The following is a 15,368-nucleotide window of genomic DNA, read 5'->3' as shown; positions in this document are numbered from 1 at the left end:
TACTTGCCGAATACAACACATCTTTTGCTCTCTGACCAGGCTCAGCAGTAGTTGAACCGCAGCTATTTTTTTTTTCATTCAGTGGGAAAGCATTATATGCCTGACGCGAAGGAAAAGCCGTCACCGGAAGTTGCCCGCAAACTGTGACCGCACAGGAAGTGGTATACCACACAAGACCTCAGAATAGAGTTTAAAGAGATGTGACAAGAATTATTGAAAGAAACTTGGCCCAAGCAAAAAAAATGTGATTGAAAATTGGTTTTTGGGGAAAGAAGAAAGGAAAGAGGTGCCGTAGTGGAGGGCTCCAATAATTTCAGCCACCCAGGGATCTTTAACAGCTCAGGGGCGCCTTTGTTTTTCGGCTGCACCAAAACGCTGCCGCCTCTGTCGAGTTGGAACTTATGTACTCTGGATCAGTAGCCAAGTGCCCTATCCACTGAGCCACCACGTAGTCGCCGAAGCAAGGATGGTGGTTTCAGCAACACATTCCGCAAGCGAAGTTGAAATCTCAGCGACGGCATCACATGGTTGACCTCAATGTGGTGGCAGCATTCAAAATTACATTCGCGCCAAAATTTCAAGCCGTTCGTCATGTACCGTTCCTGGTGGTGTCATAGCATTTCTCTTTGCCTATAGCTTACATGTTTTAGTCAAGTTGAAGGCTAGCTTGCAGCAGGAGTTCGGAACCGATGGGATATCCACTTTCAATGGCATACTTCCTTTCGTCAAAAACGAATTTTTTGTAGTAAATTGTGATGCAACTCGTAGTGTGTTGCAAGTAAAAATATGATATAACGAAGTGTCATAGTATGTCGTAAACGGAAATTTCCGAAGTGGTGTAGTAGTCGAACTCAGCAGCAGTAACAAACACAGTGCTTTCGCATTTCTCCGCTGAAGCAGAGTTCAATGCCCTGTTAATTTTTATATTGCATTTTAGCAGGCAATTTTGCACATAACACACGCTAAGACCGCACCGAGAGTCTTTTTTTTGTTGCTAACTTTTTTTCACTCATCGACTGAGCTCTATGCACAAAATAGCGAAACGGCCTTAGTTTGTAGTCGAAGGAGGGCAACATTAGGCAGCTTTTTTGAATTTCTAGTTTGGCTGTGTGTGCGTCAGCAGCGCAAGTTGTAACGGTTTTCGCTGCCCAGATTTCAAAGTTTTACAAGGTGCTTCTCGTAAATATGAACGTTCTAGCGCCAATTGAACCTTTCATAATGTGCACGCAGGGCTTAAAGTCTCTCTCCGTCGGAGGGGGGTCTCAAGTGATTCAAGCACCGGTGGAAGGGTTATAGAGGGAGAGAGAGAAAACAGCTGGTAGCCTGTTTTACGCAGTTTTATACAAAGGGAAGAAATAAATTTAAGGGTTTTTTGCTCAGTTTATACATTTTTATACAGACCTTAAAGGGACCCAGAAAGGGGCTCTCAATGAAGTTGCGATATGTGTGGGATGTTTAAAAACGCCGCTTCAAAATTATCCTCCAGTAAGAATTCTTTTAATGCGTTTTGTGGAAGCTGATTTATATGCAGATAAAGTTTGAACTTTCGCGTCGTCGCGCCTTTCCCTCTCCTCTCGCCCGCCAAAACAGCGGCGCTCCTCCGCCAGCCCATCGCACTCGGCCGCTCCACTACCTCCGCCAGCTGAGGCGCGCGCGGAGCGGCCACAGTAGAGCATGACGCCTGAAAAAATTTGGCGCTCTGAACCATTGGTAACCTCCGGCTGCTGACGTCACTTGCAAGGTGTGACGTTGTATGCCAGGTTTTCGCACGAAAGCCAAGCACCACACATCTCCGCGAGGTGCGAAAGCGGGAATTTTTAAAAATGTAAACTTCCCGCTCGCTTTTGAGGTCTTGTATGCGGCACTGACGCTAGGTGGCCTGTACTCTACATAGTGCAAGCATTTTAAAGCCATGCTCAAACAACCCTTTCTGCGTCCCTTTAAACAAGCGGTCCCCTCGCTCTGACAGTGTGCTCGATGGTATCTTGAGTAAAACATCTTACAGTGAAAGCAGTTGTGCTACCATTGCACGTCTCTTGGAGGATGGCCCACGTGCTTGCCAGTTGTTACCGGACAGTGTTTACGTTGAGCCGACCGTCAACATCCATCGCATTTGTCGATCGAGGGTGACCAACGTGGACTCCAAAATCTATGAACTAAGAACGAAAACCACGCAAAGGACGATACACAGGGAAGAAGTAGACAGGACGAGCGCGGACTTGCAACTGTTTATTGAAACACATCTTCCTTCCATCACCAACCCTACGCATGCGCAACAAGCAAACTCTATCTTATCGAGTTCAAGAACTTCAGCTCCTTCTTGTACAGATAGACCGAAGCCTCGCTTACACACTTCTCGGGCCCATATCTATCAATCTGCCAGGCTTCGATGACCTCACGTGTTTTCTGGTTTTTGGCCCTTCCGATTATCTTTGTACGCTCAAAGAGTGGCGTGCATTTATTGTCACAAGAAAGACAGTGTTTGGGCAAATGCATGCCGCTGTGGGAGCCCAACGAATTTTTGTGTTCTTGTAGGCGCTTATTAATGCAGCGTCCCGTTTGTCCCACGTAAACTGAGCCGCAACTAAGCGGGATTTCATACACTACTCCCATTCGACAGGACACAAACTTGATTTTGTGGTTTACACCACAGCCTGCTTTTGTTCTCGTTTCATTGTTAGTTAGCGCGCACAAACGGGACAGCTTACAAGGCGCCGAAAAGAAGATTTCCACACCGAATTTTCTTGCCACCCTCTTCAGGCCATGCGAGGTCTTATGTATATAGGGCAGTACTTCAAATTTCCGCCTCTCACGAATGCCAGATTCTCGAGCACTAGAAGTTGGGATGACGGTTCTCAACAGAGACCCGGCAGCGGCCTGCAGAAGCGACGAGGGAAACCCAGCACAACTTAGGCGTGCGACTTGAGCGGAAAAGCTGAGTGAAACCTTGTGAAAACAGGACTTCAGTAATGATGACCTCAAGCAGGATGAAGCAATTCCTCTCTTAATAAGCTTAGAGTGACAGGAGTCATAGGGTAAAAGGGCCTTTTTTGTTCTAGGCATGTACATCCAACACAAGTGGTCCGGTTCACTGAAAAACAATCTCAAGTCCAAGAACTGTAAGGAAGAATTCTCAGGCAATTCTACGGTAAAATTCAAACTGGGAGCCTTAGATTTAAAAGACGTTAAAACTTCATTAGTGACCTCTTGCGGGTTGTCATTGGGATTCATTTTTAAGAGTATTAAAAAGTCGTCTACGTATCGGAAAACTCGCGCGATGCGGTCGTCAGTTAACGCCCGTGAGAGTGAACAGTCAACTTCCGCTAAATATATTTCAGTGAGAACAGGTGCAACACTCGACCCTATACAAATGCCTCGTTTTTGTACATAGAATTTATCCTGAAAACTCACTAGCGTTGAGGAGAGGTACACATTCAACAGTTCCATGAATGTGTACTGTTGAATGTGTACCTCTCCTCAACGCTAGTGAGTTTTCAGGATAAATTCTATGTACAAAAACGAGGCATTTGTATAGGGTCGAGTGTTGCACCTGTTCTCACTGAAATATATTTAGCGGAAGTTGACTGTTCACTCTCACGGGCGTTAACTGACGACCGCATCGCGCGAGTTTTCCGATACGTAGACGACTTTTTAATACTCTTAAAAATGAATCCCAATGACAACCCGCAAGAGGTCACTAATGAAGTTTTAACGTCTTTTAAATCTAAGGCTCCCAGTTTGAATTTTACCGTAGAATTGCCTGAGAATTCTTCCTTACAGTTCTTGGACTTGAGATTGTTTTTCAGTGAACCGGACCACTTGTGTTGGATGTACATGCCTAGAACAAAAAAGGCCCTTTTACCCTATGACTCCTGTCACTCTAAGCTTATTAAGAGAGGAATTGCTTCATCCTGCTTGAGGTCATCATTACTGAAGTCCTGTTTTCACAAGGTTTCACTCAGCTTTTCCGCTCAAGTCGCACGCCTAAGTTGTGCTGGGTTTCCCTCGTCGCTTCTGCAGGCCGCTGCCGGGTCTCTGTTGAGAACCGTCATCCCAACTTCTAGTGCTCGAGAATCTGGCATTCGTGAGAGGCGGAAATTTGAAGTACTGCCCTATATACATAAGACCTCGCATGGCCTGAAGAGGGTGGCAAGAAAATTCGGTGTGGAAATCTTCTTTTCGGCGCCTTGTAAGCTGTCCCGTTTGTGCGCGCTAACTAACAATGAAACGAGAACAAAAGCAGGCTGTGGTGTAAACCACAAAATCAAGTTTGTGTCCTGTCGAATGGGAGTAGTGTATGAAATCCCGCTTAGTTGCGGCTCAGTTTACGTGGGACAAACGGGACGCTGCATTAATAAGCGCCTACAAGAACACAAAAATTCGTTGGGCTCCCACAGCGGCATGCATTTGCCCAAACACTGTCTTTCTTGTGACAATAAATGCACGCCACTCTTTGAGCGTACAAAGATAATCGGAAGGGCCAAAAACCAGAAAACACGTGAGGTCATCGAAGCCTGGCAGATTGATAGATATGGGCCCGAGAAGTGTGTAAGCGAGGCTTCGGTCTATCTGTACAAGAAGGAGCTGAAGTTCTTGAACTCGATAAGATAGAGTTTGCTTGTTGCGCATGCGTAGGGTTGGTGATGGAAGGAAGATGTGTTTCAATAAACAGTTGCAAGTCCGCGCTCGTCCTGTCTACTTCTTCCCTGTGTATCGTCCTTTGCGTGGTTTTCGTTCTTAGTTCATGGATTACCAACTAGCCCCCCATCGTACACTCCTTCATCTCCAAAATCTGCGTAATGCTCCCCTTGCAATGATATGCACCACTTAATGTGCCCCCTTGTATGGCTGTAATATCTATTGGTTACGACATCTCCCTTGGAGAACTTCTACCAGGCAGCTTGGTCAATGGAGTTCTGAGCCCGTTTCCATATTTATGCCAATGTCTTGCCATCCCTCACGACTTTCAATGCATCAAGGTTGCTTCCATTGCAGCATGCCATGAAAAGCTACCGTTGGACAGCTATCTTGCCCAAAAAGGGAGCATACTTGGGAGTGCGTTGTCAAAAAAAAAGTCAACGGGCTGTTTGCATGGGAAGAGTGTGTGCTTGTGACTCGCATTCATTTTAAAAATAATGGAAATGCGTTAAGAGACTGTGCATGATTGTGTGCAGTTCGCCAAGCGTATTGAATGTTGTACATGCTGTGCGTCGGCTTTCACCCTATCTTCCAACTAGTGTTGTGAGAATAATGTGGTTATATATATGATAGGTTTATGGTTTATGGAGGTTTAATGTCCCAAAGCGACTCAGGCTATGAGAGACGCCGTAGTGAAGGGCTCCGGTAATTTCGACCACCTGGGGTTCTTTAACGTGCACTGACATCGCACAGTACACGGGCCTCTAGAATTTCGCCTCCACCGAAATTCGACCGCCACGGCCGGGATCGAACCCGCGTCTTTCGGGCCAGCAGCGGAGCGCCATATCCACTCAGCCAACGTGGCGGCGTTATATATATGATAGTGTGATTAGTAAAAAATAAAGTGGTTAAAGGAAGAGTGGGAGAGGATTAAGAGATGCTTCGGTGTTTGGGGAATCCAAAAAGCACTTTAAGTAATCCAAGGTTCCCGAGGAACCCAATTTGAACATCCGACCTGTACTGAACATGCCCATATGTGCTTATGTTCCTGGGGTAATCACATAGTTCTTGGGAGGAAACAACGTCTTGATGGCGAAGGGAAGAATTGCAGATGGCCCGGGGGTTTGCAGCTGTATTATCGTATTTATTTAGTTTTGGCAAGTTTGGGACAGGCTCACCGTGGTGATGTTGCACCAGCCGTGTCATTTGATTGCCACGCAGGTGGGCCACGCATGGTGTGATGCAGGCAGAGAAAAAAAGGGAGGGCACTTTATTCTGCTTACATGCAAGCATGCGAAGACATGGAACTTTCTAGAACGCGTTTTTTTTTTCCACGACTGCTCTATACCCATAGTATTTTTTTGTTTTGTTTGCTTTTCTGTTTTTTTTATTTTTATATATTTCTGCAGTTATTATGTTTTGTTTTCTTTTCCCCCTTTTTCCCTGCTTTGCTAAATGCCTGGCTGATTGTATCTGGCTCTATTCATTGCTTCCCTTGGTTCTTTTGTATTTTTCCACCTCTTCCTTCTTTTTCTTCTGCCAGCCACGTCATGACCATTAGACGTGTCAGCAATTTATTCCTGCCCTCACTCCTTCCTTTCCATTCCGTCCTTAAATTCTTTTTATTTTGTTTTTTTTTTTAAGTCTGCTTATGTGCCGGAATGCCAAACCATGGAACATTCTAGAAAGTGCGTGTTTTTCCACCGTGCCTGTATGCAATGTTTTTATTTTATTTTTGTCTGCATTTATTACTGTTTTATTTTTTTTTGTTTTTCATTTCATTAATAATAATGTTTTTTGCTAATTTAGTTTTGATGACATCATTTTATTGATAGGCAAGGCGGACACATCCTGCTGACAGACACTTCTGGCGGACCATGAGCCATTAAAGGCTTTCGTCTTAAAAAATTTGGCCGGGTGTAAAGGGCATATTCCAGTGGTTGATGCCCAGCCCCATTGAGGCCTATCCACTGGCCACCCACCCGGTCGACAGACATTGCCCTGCTCTCGTTCACATTTGGCATGCTGGTTAAACTGGAGACATTTGTCAAGCACCAGGTTGTTTTGAGGTGGTCGGTGAAAGACCACCTCGATGCAACCTTCCAGCGCGAGCAGCGGTCCCTGCATGTCGACCTCCACCTCAACCTCTGCAATGCCTGCCCACAGCAAGTGGCAGAGTACCAGTTGGTTGTGCCATACACCAACACCCTCAAGGTACGTAGATTCTTTAATGCGTGTGGGTTCTTTCCTTTTATTACATTTGGACTGGAGAAAACATGCATGAGCATGGGTTGTGTTCTTAGTTATTGGGATAGTAGCACATTCCAGCACAGAATGCAGTACATTATTAGACATAATGCACAAAATATCTGAAGAACAAGTAACTCCAAGTCTACATGCATTGAGATACTAAACTTGTCTCCTATGCTTGCTTTCATCAGGTGTTGCTCTTATTTAATTGCAAACAAGGACAACGGGCAGAATTGAAATCGCCTCCCACGTATGCACAGTTAGATATCCTTCTGTGAACAGATTTGCAGATTTGCTTTTGTTAATGAGTAACAAATAACAGGTTGTCTCCTATCCACAATCTCTCTTTTGGGCCAGTGTTGCATTCTATCTGCTACATTATCTAGAACCCAAGTGGAATTTCGCAAATATGCAAACCTAAATGACGCTTTAATGCACATTGGACGTCATTTACTGTATTTACACGATTGTAAATTCACCCTTTTTGTAATTTAAAAATCTGAATTTGGGTGGTGGGGGTCGTCTTACAATCAAAACGAAAAGATGGCTGCATAAATAAAGCGACAGAAATGATATATCAGGGATGCTACAGCGTGTTTGCAATTTTACATTTGGCCTACGGCTCTGCCCTGTAGCATTCAGCCACTCTGCGCACCTGTTAAGAATGATTTTTCTTCTTTTTCCATTTAACTGCACACTTGGCTCTGATGGAAGCGCCGATAGTTGAGTTGACGGAAGGGCTGGTGTTCCAATTGCGGCGGCACCACCATTGCAAACCACAACGCTTCCAGGGAATGTTGGCAACTGATAGGAGAGCCAGCGCCGCTCACACGTAGTTCCTCTGGCTCTGTTTGACACATTTGACTTGACTGGTACCCAGGTTTTGCCAGTCTTGAATGTAGTGCTTCGACAATGATTTGTGCTCTGTGACCTTGGTAAGCATTCAAGATGCCTGTCATTCTTTACGCCAAAAGAACAAACAAATCTACAGAGCCGCAAGTTTGACTTTTCGGAATGGCTGATGCGGGTGGCGCCTACAACGAAGCAAAACTTTTCAGCAGTTCCTCGCGATGTGGTGCAGCTTCTTACGAAGTGTGGGATTTCGCAGGATGGCGACGTGCCGTGGTCGTTTGCGAAGAGGGGGATTTCGCTGGACGGCGACACTAGAACGACGTGCTGTGGGATCGCAACAGCGATTACAACGGCAGCATTAGTGAGAACGATGGCGCAAGCCTAGAATTTTGCAATGTGCTCGTGATCACGTGTTTTTTTTCCTGACGCAATAGGATGAGGCGGGTCGACTTGAAATCGTGTAAATACCATAGTTAGCAAGGGATTGTTGTTAATAGATGAATCGGTCACATAGCCTTGTGTTGCAAAGTAGCTCTTCGTTTTTGTATTTTTTTGCATAGAAAGTTGTGATGTAAATTTGTGAGATGTACACTCAACATTCACTAACTTAGGGCCCCAAGAACACAGAAAAATTTCATGATTTAAGAAATTTTCAAAATAAGGAAGCAAAGTAGTAAAATTTCCTTTGTGCTTGTCGTGTATTCATGCGTTGTCAAATTAAGTCTTGTAATTTACTTGGCAGTACAAATTTTACAACACTAACTGAGTGCTTCACTTGTAACAAAAGCAGTAATATCCCTTTTGTAGCACGAAACTCCAAGAAATAACATTCAGTAGAGATGAACATGTAAACCCATAGATAATGTGGCCAAAGCTGCGTTCTGTGCGACAGCTCAAGCAATGCTGCTAACCTAAGGGGGTAGAGAGGCCGGAGGCCCTTGCTCCTTTCCACGTGTCCCCATCTTTGGGCCTGCCCGGTTGCCTGGAAAATGGACTCTGTTGTAACTTTATGAAAAGCTGGTAGAGAAAGTACAGCTTGGGGTGCATATGGAGGCGGACTAGCACAGACTCGCTTGGTCCATGGTATGGTTTGCTATGTGACCTGCAGGTCGTGCAAGCCGCTGGCCGAGATTATTTTGTAAATTTTGAGTTTTCTTGTGCCCTGCATAGAGGTATTCACAGGAACCTTTTGAAGAACAACTGGTGACATACACATTCTGCCTTTTGGAGTTTTTTGTGAAACAAGGAAAACATTCCACTTAACATTCGTAGTTACTACGTGGACTTGAGTGAATGAATGCTTACTGCAGCAGTAGTAATGAGGAACTGTAAAATAATAGAATGTGTACCAGCAGAAAACTCATTCATTGCACATTACAATGGAAGACAAACTTATGATGAGAAGGGTGTAGAAAAAAGCAGCAGGATGGTCAGTGAACAATATTAGGACCTCTTATAGTGCGGGAGGGGGGGGGGGGCAGATGCTTTCTTTAGTGAAGTATTAGGTTAGTCCCGTAAATGCTAAGAATTTAATGCTTTCTGGGATAGAATTGAGTTGAATACTTAAAACGTAGGAAGGGAGCAAGTTAACTGCTAAGCTGCCAATCATGGATGAGAAATGTTAGGAGTGGGAACTCCATTGGTGACGTCCTGATCAAGCAGTTGGATCATGTCATGGAAACACCATTCGAACCACAGACATTAACAGTGCCCAGCAGCATTACAGCATACTCTCGTTAAACGCAACCTCAAAGGATCAGGAAAATCGGTTCGTTTTATCAGGAGTTTTGTTTACTGAGAGAAGGTTCAGGATTTCGCAATCTGTTCGGCGCTTCTTGCTCCCGACGAGGCAGGCGTGTGCGTAGTTGGCAGTCTTCGCGGAAGCGGATCTGAAATACAGAACGTAGATAATAAAGAGAACAGTACACTATGGGCACAAACTTTATCGCACAAAAGCAGTAACCAGTGAACTTTTGTTTTTTTAAAGCACTACTGGAATGAAAAAAAATTGTCAATACTCCACTTATTCCGCGGAAATGAGTAGAAACTGAGATTTATTGGCTTGTGAAAAAGAACTTTATGCTTGTTTGTTTTAGCTCTCACAACCGTTTTCTTTGTTTCTTTGAATGGCGCCACCCATACTAGACAGGCTGCTCAAAAACAGCTCGGTACCCTTTTCTCGTTGGAAGACACTCTTCAACAGTTGGACTCCCGATTTCGCCTGCGCAGGTGTCACCACAGGATCAGAGTTGGCAGTCTAGTTTTTGACTTCTTCCTCCTCGTCTTCGCTTTCATCGGGGGGATACACATCGGGTACAATGCGCTCCACGGTGTTTTCCGGGCATGTTGCCACGTCACTGTCAATGTGAACATACTCATCAAATTGTAAGCCTATCGCAGCACAATTCTGCAGTAGCAGCTCTTCGGCTGCATCTTGGGCATCAAGCTCATCCTGTGTGCAGTGTTCTTCTGTAGCTGAGGCAAACCCTGCATGTCTGAAGCAGCTGGCAATGGTCGTTGCACGCATCTGCCGCGAAGCATCATCAAGGAGGTAAACGGTACGCCGTACGTCCACCCTTTAGTTCTTCCCCTTGTGCATCCGTAACAGCATCCTCTGAAGAATGTTTTTGCATAAGAGCGACTTGAGTGCTTGGATCATACCCTGATCGATAGGCTGCAGTGGCTCTGTGGTGTTTGCTGGCAGAAATTCCAATTGTATGGACTTCAGAACAGGGCAGGCATAGTTCCATGTCCGGGGCAGTTCTTGACGAGGAATAACACTTTCCTCTTCTCTCGCGAGAAGCGCGCATCCACGCGATAAATCCGTTCCCTGAAAATTGACTGCGTCATCCACGCCTTGCCATTCGCCTGATAAGAAACGGGCAAGGTTGCGACATTTTTGAAGCAGCAAAGGTGCTTCTATTTCTCTATCACTAGCGGCTTCAATTTTCCGCTTCCCGTCATGTTGGCCGCAATCAGGACGGTAAACCTGTCCTCACTCAGCTTCCTCCTTGATGCATTTCTCTCCTTTGAATGACAAGGATTTTGAAGGTAGTAATTTGAAGAACAGTGCTGTCTCATCTGCAATTGTAGATGGTCTTTGATTCGTACTCCTGCAGAGTTTCGGGGAGCCGTCTTGCTCGCCAGTCCCCGCATGCCGTCGTGTCTGCAACGGCAGCCTCCCCTGAAACTGCACGACACACTATGCGATTCTGATCTTTAAATCTCGTCAACCACCCTTTGCTGCCCGAGAAACCTTCGGTGCCGAGCTGCAGAAGAAATTCTTCTGCCCGCTGATCGAAATGCTTTCACTGCGGGCTCTCTGTAGCCAAACCACCAGGCACTTCTCCGGATCTTCGAGGTTGGCCACCCGCAGTCGTTTTTTTTTTGAGGGCCAAAGCGTGACGTCTCGAAAGCCTTCCGCAGCTTATCCTTGTCCTGAAGTATCCTCCTGAGGCTGCTTTTTTGGACGACGTACTTCGTCACAAGCATTGTTTTTGTAAAGCAACCACTCGAATTCGTTGATTATTTCCATCTTCGTTTCCAACGTAAGCACATTGTGAGGTCACTTCTGCGCTGCCATTGTACGACGCTGAGCAGCGGATGTAAGGCTTAAACCGCTTAAGCCTAGCTGAACACAACTGCAAGTGCACTGTCATAGAAGGCAAGCAATGCGGCAGCAGTGTGCAAGAAAACCACCGGAGATGTCCAAAGACAGAAACTGGGAAGAAGTGGGGGGGGGGGGGCAGTGATGCGTGCCGCGATGGGGCTGCGAGTGCACGTCAAGTTGCGGTTTCGAGTCTATTTTCGGTTCCGTTTAAATGATGGTCAGAAAATTTGAGTTCTTATTAACGAAATTTTATTTACATTGCCTTAATACAAAACAAATCATCTGCGGGGCGTTTGTTTCATTTAAGTGTTCATTCCGTTTAACCGATTTTCGTTTCTCGAGATTCTACTCTACATACAAGACAACCAATCTGCATTCATTATTCGCACCGAAAGTTCTTGCTGAATAAGCAACAGGATGTGTTTCTATACTCTCGATGCTTAAAATATTTATCTATGTTCGTGTTGGTAAATGCAGTGGTATCTTGTTTGAACCAACCCACCAGGTACTGATCAACGTGAAGATACCTGCCATGCTAATGGGCGAGGTGATGAACGACTCTCACGCATAGCCCGGTAGTGCTGCGCCAGCTGCCCCACTCCACTGGTTGCATTCATGGTTCTTCGCTCTGTGGCGGCCTCATCCTCAAGCTGGTCACCCGGGACCACTCCCTGGCGTGGCGGGTGGTTGGATGGCTCTCGCAGCGCTGTACCCACGGCACCCTCTCTGCTATGCTGCAGTCCGAACCTACTGCACCAATGTGACTGCCATCTGCAGGACCCTCAAGATCTGGGAATGTCAGTGTGAAAAGAGAGGTCTGCAGACGCCAAATTTTTAGTACCATGTTTTCTTCTCATTGTAATAATGTGAAAGACTTTACTTTGAAACACGGATCACCATGTGGTTCAGTAGAACCTTGTTGCAAGCTTTCTTTCAAATGCGACGGGAAGACTTTTTGTCCGAAAAAATGCGTGATCCAAAACTAGCATTTTGGTTTCGAAAATGACTTCAAGAAAAAGGGAAGGCAATAGTCACTGAAAAACCCCAAGTGTTTGGACAAATGTTTGATCCGGAAGCATACAAACGAGGTTCTGCTGCACGATTTGCATACAACTAGTAAATAATTCAAGATTGAACTTATTCTCTTATGCTGTTTCACGTTGGGTTTCTGCAGCTGAATGATGGTTGCAAATTCTAAGCTCAGTATAGGTCACTGGAATGTAAAACATTGCTATATTTGTTGCTCCGATGATTTTGAGGAAGCAAGGCTTACAACTGGCTCCCTGGTACATTGGACGCCTCAGCCACACTTGCAGGTACTTCACGGATGTGAGCGAGATGTGCACTGCACGCATTAGTGCTGACAACATTGTGGCAGGCACGCCGCACTGCACCAATAGGCAGCAGCCTTCATTGGGTGACCAACCTCTTGCGATCAACCATTAATTTAACTGCCACCTGCTAGGTTGGCAGAGTGGGCGCACAGCCTATCCAGTGTGCGGAACGCGAACGTTAAGACGCCAAGCCATGTCTACTTGCCGAATACACCACATTTTTTGCTCTCTAACCATGCTCAGCAGTAGTTGAACCGCAGCTATATTTTTTTTTCATTCACTGGGAAAGCATTATATGCCTCATGCGAACGAAAAGCCATCAACGGAAGTTCCCCACAAACCGTGACCGCACAGGAGGTGGTATCCCACACAAGACCTCAGATGAGAGTTGAAAGAGATGTGACAGGAATTATTGAAAGAAACTTGGCCCAAGCAAAAAAAAAATGAGATTGAAAATTGGTTTTGGGGGAAAGAAGAAAGGAAAGAGATGCCGTAGTGGAGGGCTCCAATGATTTTGACCACACGGGGAGCTTTGACAGCTCAGGGGCACCTTTGTTTTTCGGCTCCACCAAAACGCTGCTGCCTCTGTCGAGTTCGAACCTAGGTGACTGGATCAGTAGCCAAGCGCCCTATCCACTGAGCCATCACGTAGCCGCTGAAGCGAGGATGGTGGTTTCAGCAACACATAACCCAAGCGAGGTTGAAATCTCAGCGACTGCATCACATGGTTGACCTCAACTTGGTGTCAGCAATCCAGACTACATTCGCACCAAAATTTCAAGCCGTTCGTCATGTACCCTTCCTGGTGGTGTCATAGCATTTCTCTTTGGCTATAGCTTACATGTTTTAGTTAAGTTGAAGGCTACCGTATAAACAGGAATATAAGTCGAGATTTTTTCTTAAAAACAGCGAGCGAAAGTCGCCCCTCGTCTTATAAAGCAGCCTTAGCAGAATGTGAGTCGCAGTCTGGCAACCCACGGAGCCTGTTCGCGAACGGATAGCCAAAGCGGTATCGACATCCAAACGCGAATGCTTTTGTTGTTGTTTTTTTCGTTCAGAGCCACCGGATTGTTGGTCTTCGCGTGAGCTGCTTTGTTTGACCTCGTGCGCAATTCCGTGTTAGCAATGAGTACCAGCGGCAAGCGGAGGCAGTTCACAGCGGCTTTCAAGAAGAAAGTTATAGAGTTCGCTGAAGCGAATGGGAACATAATCGGAACATGAGCGCATGTTCGGTGTTTTGGAGAAGAGCGTGCGGTATTGGCGCAGGCAGAAAGATAAGTTGTTCGCGTGCAAGCCAAGTAATAATTGTCCTTTCGCGGACGTCGTGCAGTACATCCAGAACTTGAGGACGCACTTGCGGACTTTGTGCGGCACCTTCGTGCGCGGTCACTACCCGTGACTGTGCATTCCGTTCAATGCAAAGCTTTGGACCTTGCGCGGGAAACTGGACTACGCCGAGAAGAGTTCAGCGCACCGAAGTCATGGGTGCGCCGTTTTATGAGGCGCAATGGATTTTCTCTCCGTCGCCGCACATCCATATGCCAGAAGCTGCCAGAGGAGTTCGCCGATAAGCTCGTCAGCTTCCAGCGGTATATGATTCGGCTTCGAGAGGAGCACGATTACATGCTCGGACAAATTGCGAACGCCGACGAGACCCCTGTCTGGTTTGATATGCCTTCGGCTACCACGGTCAGCGAACGCGGCGCCAAAGAAGTAAAACTTCTGTCGACAGGAAGTGAGCACTCGCGCTTTACTGTAAATGCTTGCGTGCACGGCAGATGGCAGAAAGTTGCCTCCTTTTGTCATTTTCAAAAGAAAAACCATGCCGAATGAAGCCTTCCCTTCAGGTGTTGTTGTGCGCGTGAATGAGAAAGGGTACATGGACGAGGCTATGATGATTGATTGGATTCGCGTGGTGTGGAATCGTCGGCCCGGTGCACTGCTGCGTCATCGGAGCATGCTGGTTTTGGATGTTTTTCGCGGCCGCCTGAACGAATCAGTAAAGCGCGCGCTCACGGAAGTAGGACCGACCTCGTCGTCATTCCTGGTGGAATGACGTCTACCCTTCAGCCACTCGACGTGGTACTCAACAAGCCCTTTAAGGACAGAGTGCGACAGGAGTACAATGAGTGGATGTCCGGCGACAATCCGAAGACGCCGACGGGCCGCCTGCAAAGGCCTCCGCTTGCGACCGTCTGCAGCTGGGTGTTGTCGGCCTGGCGTTCTTTGCCAGATGCCATGGTGCAAAAGGCTTTCAAGAAGTGCTGCATAAGCAACACGCTGGATGGAACTGAGGACGACGCACTGTGGGAGGCGGTGAGCGACAAGGAATCGTCTTCCGACGACACTGATGAAAGTTCGGAGTGAAGTCGCAGCTCCGGTAGTCCAGGGACGCAGCCGACGTTGCAAATAAATGCGTTTCGGCAATATTTGCTTCTTCTCTTTTTTTTCTGTTTTCTTCACTTCGAGGTAAGGGGCTCGACCTATATTCCCACTCGACCTATATACGGTTTATACGGTAGTTTGCAACAGGGGTTCGGACCGATGGCATATGCACCTTCAATTGCATACTTTCTGAGACCTCGGTTGTCCACGGAGACATGGAGATGTGAGAGTTGCCCCATTTCCTTTCCTCAAAAAAGAATTTTTGTAGTAAATTGTGATGCAACTCGTAGTGTCTCACA

The 15,368-nt window shown here is 46.3% G+C and overlaps 1 pseudogene; it reads left to right on the top strand.

Annotated features, from left to right (window-relative positions):
- LOC144129442 (uncharacterized) overlaps nt 1-11,921 on the top strand; it is a 38,170-nt pseudogene extending 26,249 nt beyond the window's left edge.
- Nucleotides 11,922-15,368: the final 3,447 nt, after the last annotated feature.

This window comes from Amblyomma americanum, chromosome 1 (assembly GCF_052857255.1).
Source record: "Amblyomma americanum isolate KBUSLIRL-KWMA chromosome 1, ASM5285725v1, whole genome shotgun sequence".
NCBI lineage: Eukaryota > Metazoa > Arthropoda > Arachnida > Ixodida > Ixodidae > Amblyomma > Amblyomma americanum.
The sequence above is the reverse complement of the archived record's forward strand: the minus strand, read 5'-3'. Positions and strand labels throughout refer to the sequence as shown.